The sequence below is a fragment of the Liolophura sinensis genome, chromosome 7, assembly GCF_032854445.1.
Source record: "Liolophura sinensis isolate JHLJ2023 chromosome 7, CUHK_Ljap_v2, whole genome shotgun sequence".
Classification (NCBI taxonomy): Eukaryota; Metazoa; Mollusca; class Polyplacophora; order Chitonida; family Chitonidae; genus Liolophura; species Liolophura sinensis.
The window spans coordinates 29,425,331-29,433,400 of NC_088301.1; positions in this window are offsets into that span (position 1 = coordinate 29,425,331).

Below are 8,070 nucleotides of genomic sequence, written 5' to 3' on the forward strand. Positions count from 1 at the left end.
AAACTTTGTTCAGACCTTTGTGGTCTGTAAATTTGTTGTAAGATGAGTATTTTTTTTCAGAATGAAAGCGATGACTTTAGTTTTCTTTCTAGTTTAAGGAAAATTGTATTTCCAAATACACGGATGATGGAGTGTGATTGTAACCTTCTAGGTGTTGGCGTAAGACGGTTTTTTCCGGGTGAACTTCCCCTCACAGCAGAATGAGTTTAAGTTTGTAGGCGTGTCAGTTCTGTGTAGGCGTGTCAGTTCTGTGTAGGCGTGTCAGTTCTGTGTATTCATAGCATTCATCTATTCAACAAGTGACTTCCTCCGGGGATGTACCATCTCCTCCCCTGAGTCAAACTTGTTATATCGTATTGACGGAGTGCTTGCAGTAATCAGATAAATAAAGGGCGAAGCGTGCAGCACCAATTAGTTAAAAAAAGTACTGATAAGTAAATCAGTAAATGAAAGGAATAAGTAAGGAGATATTTCCAAAGTGGCTAATTAATTTTAAATGAAATGAAATGATTCATTATTTTTTAATCTTTAAATTGAGAATGAGGTCATTGATTGGTGACATAAATTTTAATGAGGTAATGCATGGCTTAGTTATTGCACAGTTGCTTTTATGTATTAAATTATAGGCAACAGAAAGTCGCGTTTAAACTATAAGTATGTTACTTTTCAAACGCGCGGGAAGGTTGTATTCATTGTTTATCTATTGACATGTGTTTACATTTGTATCATTACGAGGCCGAATCCGTTTTCCTCGCAGAAATATATGTGTGGAATTTAATGGAAAAAAATCCGACATGTGTCGGCAAGGACATTGGTGTACTATAGTCGCCCTTCACCGGCTGCTGGATATTGTCACCTTGTTAGTATGTTATTGCCATTGTAAATTCACGATAGAACAAGTGTGCTAAACAATTATCTGCCTGTATGCAGCTTGCTTAAGGAGGCTTCACGGACGAACGATCTGCAAGAGGAGTGCATTGCTTCAGATCTCAGAAAGATGTACACATCCAGAACTACTGGTGTACTAGTATATTTACCCCATGTATATGTAACGGGCTAAATCAGCTGGTAATGGAAAAATGATGTTTAATGGTGATAAGGAAAATGTGGAAACTCTGACAAACCGACAGTGATCAGAAAAACGCAAGCCTCGTAATACGTGGCTCTAGAGTCTTCTGCAACTCGTGGATCGAGGATATGATAGCGCAAAAATAGTGGCAGATTGTAGACTTTGATGTATTGTCCGCGTTGTCTTTCTCGCGATGCAAAGCTCGTGCGGGTCGAAAACGAGGGTATAAGTGACGAAAACGAGCGGACGTTTTTCGTGTTCTTTATTGTAAATATGAAAACCTATTTATGTAAAATTTAATAACGTATTAAGGAAAAATTTGAAAATATCTGTTTTTTTTCTTCTGTAAAACATTTGTTTTAGATTAATAGATTGTTATTTAGGTTTTGAAATAAATGCCTGATTTACCCCCTCAGTTCTTGTTTGGTTGAAAATACATATACACGCACCTTTTATAGAAGAAATCTCACAGTTTGCAAGCTGACTAAACAACTCGATCGTTCAAATAAAACAAGCAGTGTTATGGGTAGATTAGGACTCTGCCCAGCCACGCAGTCCTGACTCCTTCAGTACAGACCATTAGCGCTTAGACCAACGTGGTTGTGTGTTCGAATCAAGCTTACCGCATATTCTGTCCGATTTCTTTGGACCATCAACTTGTCAAATGTCTTTAAGAGAAATAGACTTGAGTTCGGCGTAAAACACCAATCTACTAAATAAAATATACAAACAAACGCATATCATTGTGGACTGATAGTACTGAAGGATGTCAATACTAATTTTGAAGGCACTAGGCCAGATACACTAACATGAAGTATATATCAGATGAAAGACCATGAAAACTGTCCAGAAAAATAGTTTGATCTGTTTTTTTAGGAATTTTTTCAACCATGTAAAATGTCATGAAAACATCCCATTCTACGGTGATCTGTTGGGACCTAGAGGATATAAGTGGCGTCACATCCATACTTTTGACATGAAATAGTTTATTTCAAGGTCCAGTCGGTGAATGCGTGCATATTTCTGTACGCTTGTGCAGTTTGATTGATTAGCAGTCTATGTGTGTCAAGAGTCAAAAAGTTGATCTGACGTCACTGGTCCCGATTTCTTCAGAAAACCGTAGAATCCAAAGCTTCAAATGCAATTTACTTGAACTAAAACATTTTCAAAAAAATAAATCGAGCTACTTTCCTAAACAGTAGTTATCGGGACTTTAATCGGAAAGATATTTCACGTTATTGTTGTCTTCTCCTTTAAACCTCAACCGATAAGCCCATAACGTGATCTTTTACCATTAACTGATGTTGACCGGTGGATGGATGATCGAAGTGAAGGCCCTGGTAACTTATACATAATACGCACGTTTCGAGACGCGACGGTACAACAACAACGAACAAGTTGATACTGCAGAATAGTTGACTTATGTCTAGCATGCGTAATATCTCAAAATTTTGCACGATAGCGTTTGAGCTACATGCATGTGTAAAGATTTATACATGTCAGTTGTCATCAAAGCTGTCGGGTAACGTTTTCGTATTAATGTCATCTTTGAAACATGTTATGCAGTGTTTCAGTCGAAGGGCATCATTCTATCAGGGAATACAGGAATTAACAGAATTCGTTTGCACATAGTGTAGGTGGTGTACTGTTTTCAGCTTTCCCCTCCACTGGTTTCCGTACGATATTTTACTTAGACGTCCTTGATAGGTCTGGAATTTGGTATGTAGATTCCTTGGCATGACCTGTTCTTTATTACCATCGTCCGTCTGGCGTTTCTACGCAATATCACGAGTTAATGTTTGTCTTATACGTGTCCAGCCGTCCGTCCGTCGGTTTTTTGCGTCTGTTCTTGTTTTGGTATTTGGTTGCCTTGGCATGAGACCTTACTAAGGCTATGGGCCCTTTGCGTTACTCTTTGTGTCTGTTCATCTGTCTGTTATCTACAAACAGGTCTATCTACAAGCACACTGACTCGATCTATTTCAGTGATCACATCCGGCCTCAATACCATTGATATATTTGGTACATTAGGTACTGTTAAAGTATACCTGGGAAGTTAGAAAGTTTGCTAATTTCTTTGACAAAGTTAGTACTGTGCGGGCTGAAGTTTCGAACACTGTTTTGATTTTTATGTACTTTCTTGATTCATGCAATAGTAAGCTTCTTTGCATAATTATCCCATTCTTCATTCGGAAACACAAATTAAATAATTGTGATGATGAATGCAATTCAAAATTACTCATTTACACTTACCCTTCATAGTAGACTTTCCCACTTAAAAGTTTATTTACTTGACTGGTGTTTTACGCCCAAATCCACGGTCATCCTCAGGTTGCTGACAGACCTCCCTACACCCAGTTAACTAATCTGACAGTGGTATGCAGGGAGGGGGTACATTACAAGCACTGCAACAAGATTTTAAACAGATTGCATGAGCATAACCTACATATGATAATGCCTGCAACGGCAGTTCAGTTATATTTCTTATTTGGTTATAAGAATAATAATCAAAAACAAAAAAAAAAAAACTGCTATCGCAGTCAACAGTTGACATGCCATCTGTCAATGCACCTGTGTTTTCAGATATTCTACAGCCCTGCTTAACTATCAAAATTCAGGTTCTTCAAATTGATCTGACTGTTGTGTAAGGATAGTAAGTTTGATTAATCAATAAATATAATTGTCATCAATTAAATAATAATAATAAAAATAATCTCTAGAGACAAACACTTCGAGCTGTGGAGATTTGATCTACTGATGCAGTTAGCCTGGTTTCGAGCTAACATATGGCTCTTAAAGAATCGTGATGTTGAGGTTTATTGAAAACAAAGAAAATATCTACTTTGCAATATTAGGTGTAATATACGGAGATATGTACACTGAAGTCGACAGGGTGGGGACCGGTAGATCCAGGATCAATCCTTGATCGAGTCACACCTAAGACTTTAAAATAGGGAGTTGTAACTTCCTCGCTTGGCGTTCAGCATGAAGGGGATAGTGCAACGACTGGTTGACCCGTATCAGTATAATGGCTCGGGCGGGGCGGCTTACTTGCCTTCGGTAAGTCGTCTCAGTGAAGCAGCACTAAATAAAAGAGCGGTGGAAATCCGTCCTTCAACAAGGAGGCACATTATACGTACATGCACCCTAATGATTCCTTCGTCGTCATATGACTGAAAAATTGTTGAGTACGACGTTAAACCCCATGCACTCACTCACTGAAGTCGACAGGGTTCCTACAGCTAGGATAAATGTATCGTTCCGCAATCTCAAATGGAATGCTTTGGTTTCTGTGTATTTCAGCTTGTTACTTCCAAGTGATCTTTGATGTAATCATAACAGAAGACCATATTAATTAAAGAGTCACCGTGAATTTAGTTGTAAACTCTAGTAACATGTACACACAACTGGAAGTTGGAAACGACACCATATAGTATAAAACCTGGCGGTATTGCTCAGCGCACGCGCGTTAATGCACTGCAATGGTACAATGAAAGTGACGATGTAATTTCCGATTTCCTTCAGCTGTCGAACATTTCTTAGGTTTTAAAAAATGTACACACTGTCGGTTAGGTTATGCCAAGGAGGTTTTCTGAGATAAATAACGCTTTTTGTGACGTCACTATATTCAGAAAACCATAATTCCTTAGTCAGGTAAGTACGGCAGCTGTCAGCTGTATATTCCTATATTCGTCTGGCAGATTGGATAATACGTGTAATGCATTCTTCGTGTAAGACGAACCAATCAGTGTCCTATATTTAACCTGGGTAGGCACGCCACTACTTACACGCTTCCTGTGACGTCACGCTATTGTCTGCGCAGTTAATTATTTTTCGAGAACGCGCGCTTGCGAGTTTAAACGTTTGTTGTGACGTCAATTCTTTATCTAACCGATCATAAGAATGTTATATATAAAGGGTCCATTCATTTCTGATCAATGTGAAATTCATTTTCTAACAGTTTATTTCTTCCCCTTCTTTTCAAATACACCAAATGTTGACAGTGTGAGAAATATGAACAGCAAGGTGAACTGATGTGTCTAATTTGTGGCATTCTGATTACGAACATGGATATCTCGAGGCCTGGTGGTGTCATTGTGACAGATTGTATAATCTACTATCAGACTGTGTTAGATTATACGTAAGCGTCATTCTATTCAGATTTATTTTCCCGCATAACTAATCACATACCGATTCACTGTCCACACACCCAGTAGTAATCTATACACAGTACAACCGACTGGGCTCCCAGTGGCTAAAACTCTAACGCTGTTGCACTGAAACTTCATGTAACATTATCACGAAAGATCAACCGTGCTACGTATTATAGGCCTATTCCTCTAGGCAAATAATGCAGCTCAGCCGGCACGAAAGGGCATTCATTGACGCTAATTGTGATGTAACGTTTTTTAAAAAATTGTTTTTCTGAAATGACACCGTGCGATTCTCGAGAATCGATAGGTGTTACGTTACTTCAAACATGATTAAGTAGAAGTGGGTTATGGCGATACTATTACTCTCCGAATCGGACATGATACGAGCTTTGGCAGACGCATGAGCGATCATGTCTCTTATATAGGCCTAGCCATCAAGGGAAAGTTTCAACCACCTGCATCTGAATTGTCGATTCAAGGATTCAAGGCCATGTCGCCATACATGAAGAAATAGAGCTAGAACACAGTCCCCGTACTATCTGCGCACTTATATCCCCGCTCCCTCCCATCGCTAAACACAAAAATCGTTTATTATGTAATACTAAGGCTTCGCACCCTCGTACTTTCTTATTCAGGAATGTACATTTACTCGGCCTTTCTCCACACAGTAATTCACTGTATTATTGTTGAATGCATTCCTGTGAGAAAAGATTATCTTGCAGTGTCGTAGACTCGCTAATCACCTCTCGTCTCACATCGGAAAATCTGGAGAGCAGATGAAAGAAAATAAATTCGCCCTTTCCCGGAATTAACGGGAAGCAAGGCAGAGCTCTAATCGCCATTGAGTTATTCGCTTCCGAACGTTTTATTGGGTGAAATCATATTCAAGGAAATCATTTGCATACCAATGCAGTTTGCTTTCGAAATCAAATGCAAAGCTAAGGCTTGAAACTGTCTCAACATAACATCAGTGAAAACAAACCCGGTAAACATTGTTGGGCGAGGCGAAACTACGGAAAACAGTCGAGTGGTAAACTGTGTAGCGAACGACGTTCTGCAAGACCCCATCCAAGGTCTACTGATGTGGTATCCTTAATATTGTCCGAGCAATAGCGATTGGAGGCAATAGGCTATAACCGTCTGGCATTCCAGTTTCTTTGTGATTCATGCTCCAGCCAATAAAACCTAATGTACATTGATAAATAAACTGTAGCTCCCGTCTGCGCAATTGTTCTACATCCTGAAAAGCCATTGTATTGTCACTGAATTGGTATTGGTGTGAGCTTCCCAGAATTAAGTCACTGTAATGACTGAGTAACAAAAACGTACATGATGTTTTGATTTTGTTAGAAGCGATATTGCGATCACGTGGTGTTATCTGCAAAAAGATTGAAGAGTGTTTTTGTTTTGAATTGAATGTTTTGGCGACGTTCGTGATAAACATTCCTTACAGGGGTAAGTCAATCATCTCTATACAATTTATTACGAAAATTTAAATACAATATATTAAGTTAAATATTGTTTATAATAACAAAAATGTGCTTTCAAAGCCACAAACGCAAGATGTAGAGAAAAAAATGTAAACAATTGTTAATAATGTTTGTTCACCTGGTGCATGATCACAGCATGTATCCAACGCCTTATAATTATTTTGTAGCTACAGTTCAAGGATTTCAACCGCGAGGTGTAAGTTCAAACCTGGCCTAGGACATTGCCCCGTTATGACGCCTTGTGCATAAGGTCTTAGTGACAATAACCGTTCGACGACCAAGGTTTTGCCGTTGGAGATGTCTAACGCTCGTTGACGACCACCAATACTGTACATTTGTACGTGACATATGGAAAATTTCGTCGGTGGTTTACACCATTAGTACAAGTGACCTAACACAAGTGGATTGGCTGGTGAACAGCTTACTAAACATAGTATGTAACAGCGCGTGATATATACAAAAATCACATTGAAGATGACCCACCCATGAGTGTTCAGCACAGTAATTAAATATTTAACAGAAAGAACAAGAAAGAAAACAAGTGTACGTAGGCCGATACATTTTTACGGACAGGATAGCCGAGCGTTAAATTGATGATTCACAGAGGATGATACGGGTTGTCAGCATTTAAAGCCACGAAAGCTACCAAAGCAACGCAGCTGTCGACTAATCACGAGAAAGAGTGACAATCGTCTCAAACTAAGGGAAGTAATTGTCAAATGGCTGCAATCTTTCTTTACTTCTTTGCCTTTGATGAATTTTCTGGATGAGACCGGAAATGTTATACAAAGAGGTACCGTCAGCAAAAAAAGGTGCATTGCTTATATTATACTTTAAGAAAGTAAAGATAGTAAAGATCCAGAAGTTATCTAAAACACAGCCTTAACAAGAGACTAGCTTGGCCACAACGCCATAATACTATACACCACTCAAAACCCATGGAAATGTGACTAAATGATGGTCAGAATATGATTTCTTTGCCATTATCTGACGCCCTCTGTTAGATCATGACTTATGTTCAAGTCCATTATAGGTTGGTTGTGCAGGTCATCAGATCCGAAGCTTTAGTTAATTGGAGTAATAGCAGCGTTGCGTTGTCCAGACTACTTCTGCTTGCGAATGCTTGTTTCAGCAGATCTGACTTTGTCTTTGAAAAAAGAAAAAAACACGTGGGCAGTGTGTATACTTGAAACAGCGCGATCAAACAAACTTTGTCGAATATACATATAGTCTGACATCGAGGTTAATGAATCCAATGGGATCATGGAACACAGAACATTCAGCTCTTGTAAACCGGATATAGCCTCGTTTTCCACGCTTCGGATCAATTTGTCGGTTTTATTTTTTTCACGGGCTC